Source organism: Nomascus leucogenys, chromosome 7b (assembly GCF_006542625.1).
Source record: "Nomascus leucogenys isolate Asia chromosome 7b, Asia_NLE_v1, whole genome shotgun sequence".
NCBI lineage: Eukaryota > Metazoa > Chordata > Mammalia > Primates > Hylobatidae > Nomascus > Nomascus leucogenys.
Window position 1 is genome coordinate 6,935,387 of NC_044387.1, and position 13,804 is coordinate 6,949,190.

Consider the following 13,804-nt stretch of genomic DNA (forward strand, 5'->3'; position numbering starts at 1 on the left):
TCTCGAACCCCTGACATGATCCACCTGCCTCAGCCTCCCAAAGTGCTGGGATTACAGGTGTGAGCCACTGCGCCCAGCCGACTTGTGGCATTTTAACTGCCCTAGTCCAACCAGCCACTCTCCAGGTCCCCAACAGCCTTAGAAAATGACAGCCTGCATTCCCAGTTCGGTGTGATAGTCACCACACAGAGCAGAACAGGGCTGGAGCAACTTCAAAGCCTATTTCACCAAAATATGGTCGCTATTCGGCCTGCATAGTGGTTCCCTGAAAGATGCCCTTTGCAAGGCTGGCTGTTTTGGGCCTAACTCAGAGCTTGCCCAGGTGTAAAAAACCTTTTCCCCAGAGTTAAGGAGGGAGTATTTGTAAAAAAAAAAAAAAAAAAAAACGCAAGAAAGTGTTTTAACTTGGTGGCCATCTAAGGCAATGGATAACAGCTGGGGTAATCAAAAGGCTACACAGAAAGCTTAAAAGGAAAAGCTGGGAAATAAAATGTCCCGTGGAGGCCTTAAAAAACACCAAGATATTTCTTGAGAATCTAGAAAGCTACAAATGTAGACAGTGCTGTGCATATGCCCGGGGTTGTAAGCATGCTCAGAAAAGACATAAAAAGGCCCTACACTCTCACCTCTGGCTGACTTTCTGCACCAGCAGAAAGTGAAGGCTGATGCAGAGTGGCCAGCCACCTGGCTGAATGTTGAAGGTGCGTCCTGACAGGCACTCAGGGCACTTCAGCAGAGACTGGGAAATTTTTTATTTTTATTTTATTTATTTATTTACTTATGCGAGACAGAGTCTCGCTCTGTCGCCAGGCTGGAGTGCAGTGGTGTGATCTCGGCTCACTGCAACCTCCCCAGGTTCAAGCGATTCTCCTGCCTCAGCCTCCCGAGTAGCTGGGACTACAGGCACGTGCCACCACGGCCGGCTAATTTTGGTATTTTTAGTGGAGACGGGGTTTCACCATGTTGGCCAGGACGGTCTACAGGATGGTGATCTGCCCGCCTCAGCCTCTCAAAGTGCTGGGATTACAGGTGTGAGCGGGACTGAAAAATTTATTGGTTCCAAGTGTTTAAGGAAACCTCTGTCTCATCGTCAGCTGACCATTAAGCTAATAATCGAAAGGAAATTTCAGTGGCCACACATGATGGAGAATGCAGACCTTAAAGAATTCACGTGGAAGAGTCACTAAACAAACAAAGCCAACTACAACAAGCAGCAGCAACAAATCCTTCAGGGCATTGAAGGGGGAGGAGACAGGGGAGGGGACGGGATCTTACTTCCAAAGTTGCCAAACTATATTATTTAAAATATTCAGTTTTGGGCCGGGTGCGGTGGCTCATACCTGTAATCCCAGCACTTTGGGAGGCCGAGGCAGGTGGATCACCTGAGGTCAGGAGTTCGAGACCAGCCTGGCCAACATGACGAAACCCCATCTCCATTAAAAATACAAAAATTACAGCCTGACCAATATGGTGAAACCCCATCTCTACTGAAAATACAAAATTAGCTGGACATAGTGGTGCACACCTGTAGTCCCAGCTACTTGGGAGGCTGAGGCAGAAGAATCACTTAAAACTGGGAGGCGGAGGTTGCAGTGAGCTGAGATCATGCCACTGCACTCCAGCCTGTGACAGAGCAAGACTCCGAAAAAACAAAAAAACAAACAAACAAACAAAAGCATTGTAGACCTAAATGTAAAACACAAAACTAAAAAAAGCTCCTAAAAGAAAGCATGAGAGAAAATCTACGTGACCTTGGGTTTGGAGATGGGAAATGGATTTTTAGATATGACACCAAAAGCGCGAGCTATAAAAGAAGAAATGGATAAATTGAACTATATCAGAATTTTTAAATTTTGCTTTAAGAAAGACACTGTTAAAAGAGTAAAAAGAGAACCCACAGACTGGGAGAAAAAAAAACTTGTATCCAGAATATAAAGAACTCTTAAAACTCAACAGCAAGGAAACAAACAACCTGATTTTTTAAAAAACAGATGAAAGATCTAAACAGACTCCCACAAATGAATAGATGAGAATGATAAGCACAAGAAGGATGTTCAACATCATTAGTCATTAGGAAAATAGAAATTAAAACCATGGAGAAACACCCACATGCACACTCAAATGGCTACAATTTTTAAAAATAAGATGAAATTCTGGTAATGATATGAATCAGCAGGAATACACATTCATGGCTGGTAGGACTGCAAGCTCATACAGCCATTTTGGAAACAGTTTGACTACACAAGGACTGAAAAAGGGGATTTTTAGGGTGACGGAAGAACTGTCCTCCATGATCGTATGATAATAGATAGTGGACTCTATGCATTTGTCAAAACCCATAAGACGGTACACAATGAAGAGTGAATGTCACTTTATGCAAATAAGTAATCAGCCAGGAGGTCAGAGGATCCCAGGATGGAATGCAGACCAGGGACAAAATAATCCAACTGTATTACAAACGGATGACGTAGGCGCACTGAAAGGCAACGGGGGAGGAACTGACCACTGTAACTTCATAAAGCTGAAAATCAAAAGCCTGCACGTGGACACTGCACTCTGGTTGGAAACTGTGCTTCTCACAAGGGTAAGATGAGCAATAGACCGTAGGTATGTTAGGGGTGGACAAATCCATAAGTAAATTGTAATTGTGGGAGCCAGGCTTCTTACCATCCACTGTCAAAGAAAAATGTTACAAATGAGCAGCAGGGCACAGTGGCTCATGCCTGTAATCCCAGCACTTTAGGAGTCCGAGGCAGATGGATCTCTTGAGCCTAGGAGTTTGAGACCAGCCTGGGCAACATGGCGGAACCCCATCTCTACAAAAAATACAAAAATTAGCCAGGTGTGGTGGTGTGCACCTGTAGTCCCAGCTACTTGGGAGGCTGAGGCAGGAGGATCACTTGAGCCCAGGAGGTGTAGGTTGTGGTGAGCTGAGATCACACCACTGCACTCCAGTCTGGGTGACAGAGTGAGACCCTGTCTCAAATAATAATAATAGGTTATAAATGAACAAGGTAGAAAAGCAAGAATCCGTTGCATTGCTGAGATTGCATTGTTGGGTCAGGACGGGAGGTGGGGCTATCAGTATGAATTAATGTTTATTGATAGAGACAGGGATGGAGAGATGGGGTAGATGATTGATAGATGATAGGTAGTAGGTTGATAGATAGATGGGTGGATGGTTGGATAGAGGTAGAGATAGATAAATATGTGTGCATAAATGGGTTAGTACACTAAATATATTCCTAGCTCTGTCTCTGAGAAGGCCTAGAAGCAGTGATGCCACAAGTTGCAACCAGCACACCTACCACCCAGATCTTTTTTCTTTCTTTCTTTCTTTTTTTTTTTTTTTGAGTTGGAGTCTCACTCTGTCACCCAGGCTGGAGTGCAGTGGCACAATCTTGGCTCACTGCAACTTCTGCCTCCCGGTTCAAGTGATTCTCTCCTGCCTCAGCCTCTTGAGTAGCTGAGATTACAGGTGTGTGCCACCACACCTGGCTAATTTTTGTATTTTTAGTAGAGACGGGGTTTCAACATGTTGGCCAGGCTGGTCTCGAACTCCTGACCTGAAGTGATCTGCCCACGTTGGCCTCCCAAAGTGCTGAGATTACAGGCGTGAGCTACCGAACCTGGCCCAAGATCTTAGTTTCTAAGTAAAAAGAGCTAGGGCTCTCTGGACAAATGACTGATTCTAAGGCCAGGGCAAGGTAAATAAGAGAGGAGCCTAGAACATCTTCTGGTGCCTGAAAGTAAGGAAGTGAAATTAATAAACAAAAGGAATCAGGAGCTGACTTACCAGAGCTTCCAGCGGACAAAGCTGCAACCATTGAAGCAACAAAATAGATAATGATAGAATCAGTCTCTAACCTAAAGAATGGAATAATGAGTTCAGAGCGAGATTAGTGCATAAACAGCAGAGAGGGGACAAATCTTCCTTACAGAAGAATTCCAAAGGATGAATGCAGAAGGAATGAGGAAATGGAAAGTCACCATGTGAGCACCACAGTGGCAATTGCTGAAGCCAAGATTGACTGGCGGCTGCTAAAATGAGTGGGCAAAACTTGAAGGAGAAATGGGATATTGGCCTGGCCTCACAATATCTCCCCCAAATACTGATTAATTACCACGCTGGTTCTAACAGATACCCTCAAATCCTTTGATGTTCCTCCCTCCAGGGGGAGAGGCTTAACTCCTCTCTCCTTGAGTGGAGCTGGACCTAGTGGTTGAACGTGGATAAAGGAGAACAGTATCTTTACAGCGGAGAAACCCGCAGACATCACTTTAACCGAGGGATCAAGATACACATCGCCAGGAATGCATCCTGCTCCTCTAGCGTTACCCTAGATGGACGGCTTGAGATGGCACCTTCCCCTCCGTGGAATTTTTCTCAAAAATACATAACCCCAGACTAATCATGAGAAAACAGCAAACAAACACAAACTGAAGGACAGTCCGCAAAATACTCATCCAGCACGCCTCAAAACTTCCAAGGTCAGAAAAAGCAAGGAAATACGGAGAAACCTTCTTAGACTGGAAGACAGTTGGGAGCCATGATGACTAAATGCAGCTTGGGATCGTGGATTGGATTCCGGAACAGAAAAAGGATGCTAGTCAAAAATTGTTGACATCCAAATAAAGACTGTATTTAACAGTGTTGTACTGGTGTTGATTTCTTAGTTTGGATAAATGTATCATGAATATACAGGGGAGACTGGCTGAAGGGTATGGAGGAACTCCCTCTATTAGCCTTACAACTCTTCCTCGAAAGTAAAAGTATTTCAAAATAAAAAACATTTTGTTTGTTCGTTTGTTTGTTTGAGACAGGGTCTCCCTCTGTTACCCAGGCTGGAGTGAACTGGCATGATCCCAGCTCACTGCAGCCTCAACCTTCCAGACTCAAGCAATCCTCCCACCTCAGCCTCTCAAGTACCTAGGACTACAGGCACATGACACCATGCCCAGCTAATTTTGTTTATTTTTTTTGTAGAGGCAGCATTTCGCTATGTTGCCCAGGCTGGTATCAAACCCTTGAGCTCAAGGGACCCTCCTGACTCAGCCTCTCAAAGTGTTGGGATTACGGGCATGAGTCACCATGCCAGGCAAAATACAAAGATTGTTTTTAAAAGGAAAAAAAAAATAGGCTGGGTGTGGTGGTTCACGCCTGTAATCCCAGCACTTTGGGAGGCCAAGGTGGGTGGATCACTTGAGGTCAGGAGTTCCAGACCAGCCTGGCCAAGACGGCAAAACCCTGTCTCTACTAAAAATACAAAAATTAGCTGGGCATTGTGGTGCATGTCTGTAATCACAGCTACTCGGGAGACTGAGAGAATCGCTTGAGCCCAGAGGGCGGGGGTTACAGTGAGCCAAGATCTCGCCACTGCACTCCAGCCTGAGAGATAAGTGAGACTCTGTCTCAACAAAACAAAACAAACAAACAAAAAACAAAAAAACAAGTGCCTGACTCGACTTGCTCTTGGGCTTGCCCCTTTGTCGTTCATGAAAGCACACCCAGGCGGGTCCACGAAGGGCGGGAGACAAGTGGGTCATAGTCCAGTCACCCAGTCACCCTGGCTGATTCATGCTGTGTCAGGCAACAGCCAGCCAGGCTCAGCAGAGCACCTCACTGACCCCGCGGACCCCAGATGTGGGAGCCCTAAACACATTGTATGCCACTGAGACGTGGCTGTCACACGGTTACTGTGGCAGTGGATAACTGAGGCCTCCCTTAAGGGCAGGGGCCTTGGGCCATTTGCCTCTCTGTCCCCAGGACCCAGCCTAGGGAGCATCCTTGCCTCTGTGGCCCTCACTCACCCTCCCTCACTCTCTCTGACTCCACCATGCTGGGCTCTGTTCTATTCCTTAGAGAGGCTCAGCCTGTTCCTGCCCCAGGGCCTTGGCAACTGCCAGCCCCTCTGCCTGGCACGTTCTCTCTATCCTCAGCTCTGAACATGGCTGGCACCCTCTCATCATCTTGGAGTCCTCCTCGGGAAGCCTGATCTGACCTGGTCCCCTTCCATGGTCACCCCGTACCCTGTGACTGTTCTGTTGGCCTCGGAACCCTCACTTGGCAGCTCTGAGATGGCCTGGCCCTGGCTTTATTGTCTTTCTCCCCAGGAAGTATAAACTCCACCAGTAGCCCCATGCCTGGAATAGAGCCTGAAAGCAGTGCCCACCATCAGTGTGGAGTGACTGTCAAATGACGAAAGCTTGGGCTCCAACTCAGGATTAACCATCCACTTTTGTGACCTCGGCAAAGCCACTGATCCACATTGTCCACCCCTGCAGAGTGGGGTGACGATCACCTCTTTCCAGAGGCTGCATCGAGGGCCACATGTCGAGGCCACATGTGAAGAGGGGGTTCTCAACGGAGGCATGATAACCACGAACCGCCACCGTGGCTGGAAGCAGCCTGGCCACAGTGAGTGGGCAGGTCCCACCAGCTTCTCTCACCTTCTGGGAGGAGCCACAGGGCCAGGAAGGAAGGTCCCTGTGCTTGCTTGCAGGCCTCTCCCAGGATGCCAGGAGCACCCCCCCACACCCCGCTCCCTGAGGGTCCCACCCCCATCTGTACCGTTTCTGACCAGGCAGGAGAAGGGCAGAAGCTGACGGCGAGCAAGAATGAAGGGTGTTTGAAAGGCTGGGAAATACGTCTTATCTCCACCAACCCCGCTTTTCAAATATGCCTCCCTTTCCAAGTGACTGCGTGCATAGCGAAAGCTGTCATGGTGCCCCAAGATTGTTATTGCGATTGGGGGCACCCCAAGAAGACGTTTCCACGGCGGCTTTTCTATTATAGCTGGTACTTCAGATATGCAAATATATCTTCCCAAAGCAAGACTCTTGGCAGGTGTTCTCGGCTCAGACGGTGAAGACATCTCCGTGGAGGTGTGAAGGACGAGCCGGTGTGAAGGACGAGCCCAGGTGTCTATCCCAGCTCCTTCCCAGGCTGGCCGGCACCCCCCACCCATGCCTCAGGAGGGCGCTCTGGCTGCAACAGGGGCTGAAGGCCTTGCCCAACATCAGACTTGCAGACAGGGCCAACTTCTCAGGCGTGCAACCAGGGCAGCTGTCAGGGGCCGAGCACACAGAAGGAGCCTGCACTTGGGGTTAAGGCTCTGCCATGGTCCCCTTAAATTCTTAATTATACCTTCAACTGACGTTTTGTAAGTGAAGTTGGATGGAACAATGGAGCATGGCACCTTGACTCGTGAGCTGTCCCACCCTCCACCGCACTCCTGCCCCTTCCTGCCTTCCTGGGTCAGGTTCTTTGCCGCCCGCTTCCTGCCACTGGTGCCCCAGTGCCACCAGGCTCCCCTCCCCACCTTTGTCCTGTGACCCCCGGCACGCGTCACCCAGGCTGGGGAGCAACCACATCAGCTGGGGAGGCCTGCCTTCCACTGTTGCTTTCTGCCCCACAGGAGCCAGGGCCTGTACCAGCAGGACTAGGGTTAGGTACGTGCCTGGGAGTGTCCGGGAGGGAATGAGGAAGGCAGCAGCCATCCCTGCCTGGCTGGCAGTGCCAGGCTGCGCTCAGCAGGTGGCTGAGTGGGGGCCTCTTGCCCACTCCCAATTCTAAGGTTGAGTGTGAGGCCTTGGGGCCACCTGTGGGTTGGGATGGCAGGCCCACAGGAAGGGAGATTCACCTCCCTGCCCCTAGCTGGGGTCTGGAATTTCATTTTGCACCTGGCCCCACATATGACATAGCTGGTCCCATTTGAAGGGCTCTGGGAGGCACCACCCCCACCCAGCCCCTGCCTAAGCCTCATTGCCCCTCAGCTTCCCCACTCCATCTTCCCAGACCACAAATCAGAGCCTGCTTCCCTGCTTAGACCTCCCCCTTGTCCCCCACCCAGTGCCCACAGGGTCAGTGAGAGCCCCTCACTGAGACCTTCCAGAGTGGCCCCATCTACTCCCCTCTGCACACCCCGGCCTCGTCTCTGTGTGCCAGGCACAGACTGCAGTAGGAACTGGGAGGCCAGGCCCTGCCCTCACGGAGCAGCCCCGATGGGGAGTAACAATCCCCTCTCCAGTTTCCTCACTTGAATCCAGCTGTCAGACCTGGACCCATCGCCGGGGGAAGAAGCAGAGCCTGCGTGAACGCCGATCCTGCAATGCCTTGGTCAGCGTGTGAGAAGGGCGCCCCGGGCCTCCCTGCAGGGATCTCTGTCATTCGCTTCGGTAACACACACTGGGGAAAGGAGGTGGAATCCAAGGCTGGAGTTGATGCCGACACCCAGGAAACCGAAACACCGTCATGCCTACTGGGAGAAAATGGGCGTGAGGTCAGGGAATCGGGTGGGGGATCGGGGGGAGTGCAGCCTTCCAGGCCCGCCATGCCGTGTGTTCACCGACGCGAGGCGTGGAGTCAGGGAATCGGGGGGGTGGGTCCCTTCCAGGCCCGCCCCTTGCCATGTGTTCGCTGGGTCCACAAACCCCTGCAATGGTCACTTTTTGCTTCGCAAGTGCTTCACTGGAAAGATTGGGCTGTGGGAGCTGGCCACGCTGGTTCCTGCGCCTGCAGGGTAAGGACTATTCCAGCAGGAAAGGCCCAGTGAAAGCCTGAACCAGGTGTCTCTTCCTCTTCTTTTTATTTATTTGTTTGTTTTGGGACAGAGCCTCACTCTGTTGCCCAGGTTGGAGTGCAGTGGCACCATCTCGGCTCACTGCAACCTCTGCCTCCCAGGTTCTAGTGATTCTCCTGCCTCAGCCTCCCAAGTAGCTGGGGTTACAGGCACGCACCAACAAGCCCAGCTAATTTCTTTTGTATTTTTAGTAGAGATGGGGTTTCTCCATGTTGGCCAGGCTGGTCTCAAACTCCTGATCTCAGGTGATCTGCCCACCTCGGCCTCCCAAAGTACTGGGATTACAGATGTGAGCCACTGCGCCCAGCCTATTTTTTTCTTTTTAGAGAGAGGGTCTCACTCTGTTGCCAAGGCTGGAGTGCAGTGGTGTTCTCGGTTCACTGCAGCCTTGAATCCCTGGGCTCAAACAATCCTCCCACCTCAGCCTCCTGAGTGGCTGGGACTATAGGCATGTGCCACCATGCCCGGCTTATTTTTTGAATTTTTGTAGAGACAAGGTCTCATTATATTTCCCAGGCTGGTCTTGAACTCCTGGCTTCAAGGGATCCTCCCACCTTGGCCTCCCAAAGTTCTTCATTTTCTTTTTTCTTTTTTTTTTTTCTTTTGAGACAGAGTCTTACTCTGTCACCCAGGCTGGAGTGCAGTGGCGTGATCTTGGCTCACTGCAACCTCCGCTTCCCAGGTTCAAGCGATTCTTCTGCCTCAGCCTCCCGAGTAGCTGGAATTACAGGCATGTGCCACCACGCCTAATTTTTGTATTTTTAGTAGAGATGGAGTTTCACCATATTGGCCAGGCTGGTCTCGAACTCCTGACCTCATGATTCACCTGCCTCAGCCTCCCAAAGAGCTGGGATTAGGGGGTAAGCCACCGCGCCCAGCCAGTTCTTTATCTTCTTAAAGGAACACCAGTACTATTAAGGTATAGGGTCCCACCTTATGATCTCATTTAACCTTAATTACTTCCTTGAAGGCCCTTTCTCCAAATACATACCCAGTGGGAATTAGATCTTCAACATATGGATCTGGGGATGCACAATTCAGGTCATAACACCCCATGCCTCCAGACCCCTAAAACTTGAGCCAACGTGGCCGACTCCTGCATCTTTGTGGCTATCTCCTACTCTCTAGGGTGCGTGCGTTTTACCCAGGTATCTGGAGAGCATCCCAACCACGTCTTACTGCTCACATCGGATTAACATGATGCTGTCAATCCTGTGGGCCAGTGTCAGGACGGCCAGAATACCCACCTCTTTGGACCACATTGTGACAGAGAGTGAGACACTTTGCACAGTTTCATGCCAAGGCCGTACACGTCTATCACTGGTCATCCAGTGTGATGCAAACCCATGTTGTTCCTCCTTCCTGATGGGCTTTGAAAAGAACACATTCATCAGATCAGCAGCCACACAGCCCCGTATTTAAAACTGTTCATCTGCTGAGTACAGACACCATATTTGGCACAGCAGCTACAACTGGACTATTTCTTGGCTAAATTTTTGGTGGTCCCCTGTCACCTGCCGTGATCATCATTTTCGGGGGGGGCCAGGTGGACAGATGTTGGGGGCCAACCTTGAGAGTGGTACTGACCTCTGCACACCCCTTGGGAAGCTATGCTGACTTTGGTTGATTATCTTTTGGGCAGGGTCGGGCGCTCCACCACGGTGGCCCCTGCGGAAATGGGCACTCTGCCTTACAATGCAGCATATACCTTTAGCAGTGGCCTTACCTGCTTCTGGGTCTGTGAAAGATGGAATTAGGGGGTATAGGAATGAAGGGCTGGGGGGAGGTGGCCATGGCCACCATCACACCCAGTGACCAACGTGGGGAATTTATGCCTCTAGTCCCTTGCAGCACAAGCTCTGTAAGTCTAGAGGCCCCGGATTCCAGAGGTTCATGCTTCCACCAAGGCTAACTCAACTGAAAGCTCTGGGTGTCAGCTGGCCCACCTGGGCTCCCTAAGCCAGGAGACAGGCAGCGAAGAACAAAGCCCCCAGCTGGCAGGGGGATGGCCTTGACCATCACCGGGAGAAGGACTACTGCCACATGAGGGGCAGGGAGATGCGTGCCTGGCACTCGGGGGACTGCTGGGGCATCTCCTGGTGCTCCCACAGCCAGTTCCAGCGGTAAGTGAGCAGGTGCGCACACCACAGCCTATCAGGGGACGGTAACCAGGGCTTTCGGCCCCTAGGGTTGTGGGAGGGTCGCCCTACCAGGTAAGCCCCTGGGCCAGCATGAGTGCTAGGTCAGAGGGAGGGAATCCAGACCAGGTGGAGGGGAAGGTAGGGAGTGTCAGTGATGGACTCAGGACCCATGGCAGTAGCACAGTGCCCACCCAGGTTTTCCCAGGAATTCTGACCAACCAGGGAACTGGAGAAGCCTGGATGCAATAAGTGTGAGAAGCACATGGATCTGGGGCTGCAGGAGGTGGACAGTGGTGGATGCTCTGGTCTGCCCAGATGCCAGCTGCTAGGTCTCTCCTCCGCCTCCTCCTGGAGAAAGTTGCCCTTGACTGAGCAGAAGCTGCCTTGCCTGGTATGTAAGACATCCCCCATCTCTGCTCAGGGACGGCCTATAGCCAATCCCTGACTTCCTTAGGGATATAAAAGGCTGGGGTGTGGGTAGGAGACAGTGTGGACCAACTCTGTCCACAGAGTTGGTCAGAGGCATTTCACATCCTGTGACCCCGGAGGTCAGGGGCAATTCACAACCCGTGACCCCGGAGGATCAGGTTGAAGCATGAATTCCAAACGAATTCCACCCTCACTCTTTCCCTCCTCGCCTGCTCCCCATGTCCCTCCCTCTGGAGCACTTGCCCTGAATGAATCACAAACACCCAGCCCTGTGTTGGGACCTGCTTCTGGAGGAACTAACCTCAGATCCCCACTACCCACCTTCAGAACAGCACCTCCGTTCCTCTCCACGAATGTGAAAATGAGTCCTGGGTCTTGGCAGTGGACAGGCTGTAGGCTGCAGCCACAGATTCCACTGGCAGCTCGGATACTCACTGAGCCGTGGGCGAGTCACGGCCCCTCCGAGGCTCAGCTCCCTCTTCTGTGAAGGTAGGACGGCCCTGCAGGGTTGCTGTGGCTCTTAAATGAGACAGATGCGTTGAGTGCCTGGCACACAGAGGTGGGCATCCCAACCCCTCCATGACTTCCTGCTGTTCGGGGCCCAGCCACGCTTCTTCCTCCCGGAGGCTTCCTCAGTATGCTGAGTTTGATCTTCACCAGGGCCTCCAAGACTGACCCGTCTGCCGCTTACTGGGCCCCAATATATAAGGCCTGAGGGGTTCAGCTTTTCTTCTGGGGTCAGATGAACCTTCCACAGTGCACCGAGAGTTTCCAGATGCCAGGCCTAATCCCCACATCGTGGAGACCTTTTCAGTCGTGCCTTCGAATGGGAAGTGGGCCAGAGCCTCTCAGGTCTCTGTGACAAGGCCCCCAGCTGGCCAGGCAGGTTTGGGCCCAGGTGGGAGTTGTGGCTGGCATCCGGGGAGAGTTGGGTGGAGCCCCTGTTCACAGGGCTTGTCACCTCCGCCAGTTCATTCGGGAATCTGGGGAGTGAGTCTCCTAGAAGAAAAAGTCCTACGAATTTGGTCCTCACGGAGGTCTAAGGATCAGCTCCATGGAAGCAAATTGCAAGACGGAGATGCTGGGGCTGGGGCTGGGGCTCTGGGAGTGGATGCACCATCAGAGAGGAGGCAGGGATGGGAGGCAGCCTGCTGCATTTGCTACTGGACTCCCACTGGCAATGGAGAGCAGTCTCAGGCCCCATGCTGCTCTGTCTCCTGTGCCTCGGGGCTGCCTGGGGAATGATGGCTGCAAGCTTGGGTGAGCGAGAGTGCTGCACCCCCAAGAGCTGAGGCTCCAACACCAGGCACCTCTGCTGTACGATGCCCTCACTGTTGGTGCAGTACCCTGGACAAATTCAGAGCTGTCTACACATCCTGCAAAAGCATGCAGCTCGGCTGCTACTGCATCTTAGCTGGGCCAACAGGACCCTGATGCATTCAGGCACCTACCACATGACAGCACCACCAGTGGCAGCAGCCAGAGTCCCTTCCCTGCCCCTGCTCAGGAGCCCTGCTGGGGTGCATGCTGGCCAAGAGCAGCAGCTGGGGTCCCTTAAACTGTGCAGTTCCTTGTGGCCTGTGGATGGGAAGCCAGGGCCTGGGATGGCTGTTGTACACCCCCGTGAGACCCTGGTGGAGGGGACTCTTGGAGGGGCAGGTGACAGGTGGGGCCGGCCTGAGAACAGGAGAGGGCAATGAGGAGGTGGCACATTGTGATCTGCCCCAGACTGCCCCCTGCCCTGCACACCTCCCTAGGAGGTCTCCCCGGCCCCACATCTTTGCTTATGACCCACATCTGGCTCCAGAGACACTGTTTATCCTGCAGGGCTGTTTATCCACTGAACACCTCCCCTGTGTAGCCCAAAGTCTCTCCCAGCTCATGAGTCCCAAACAGCACTCCACGTCCCTCCTCAGCCCTGTTCTTCCTGCTCCTGTGCCCCTTCTCCATGATAGCACCCAATTTCCACTGCCGTCCTTGGCTGTCCCTCCCCCATGCCCCACATCCATTCCTCACTGCCATCCTACGTCCTAAATCTATTGCCGTCACCTCCACTTCCCTAGCCCAAGCAAGACCCATGGGAGGTACTCAGTGGTGTTTGTAGATTGGATGGATGGATGGATGGGAGGGAGGGAAGGATGAAGGATGGATGGATGGATGGAAAGAGGGAGGGAAGGAAGGAGGAAGGGATGGATGGTGGATGAATGGAGGGATGAAGGGATGGATGGATGAGGGAATGGGTGGATGGATGGGGGTAAATGGAGGGATGAATGAAGGGAGGGATGGATGGATGGATAGATGGGGGATGGATAATGAATGGGGGGTGGATGGAGGGATGGATGGATGGAGGGATGAATGAAGGGATGGAGGGATGGATGGATGAGAGATGGATGGATAGATGGGGGTGAATAGAGGGATGGAAGGATGAATGAGGGATGGATAAATGGGTGGATGGGGGATGGATGGATAGCTGGGGAATGGATGGACGGAGGGAGGGATGGATGGAGGGAGGGAGGGATGGATGGGGGATGGATGGATGGATGATGGATGATGGATGATGGATGGAGGGAGAGATGGATGGATGGATGATGGATGGAGGGAAGGAGGGATGGATGGGTGGGGGAGGGATGGTTAGATGGATAGATGGAGGAG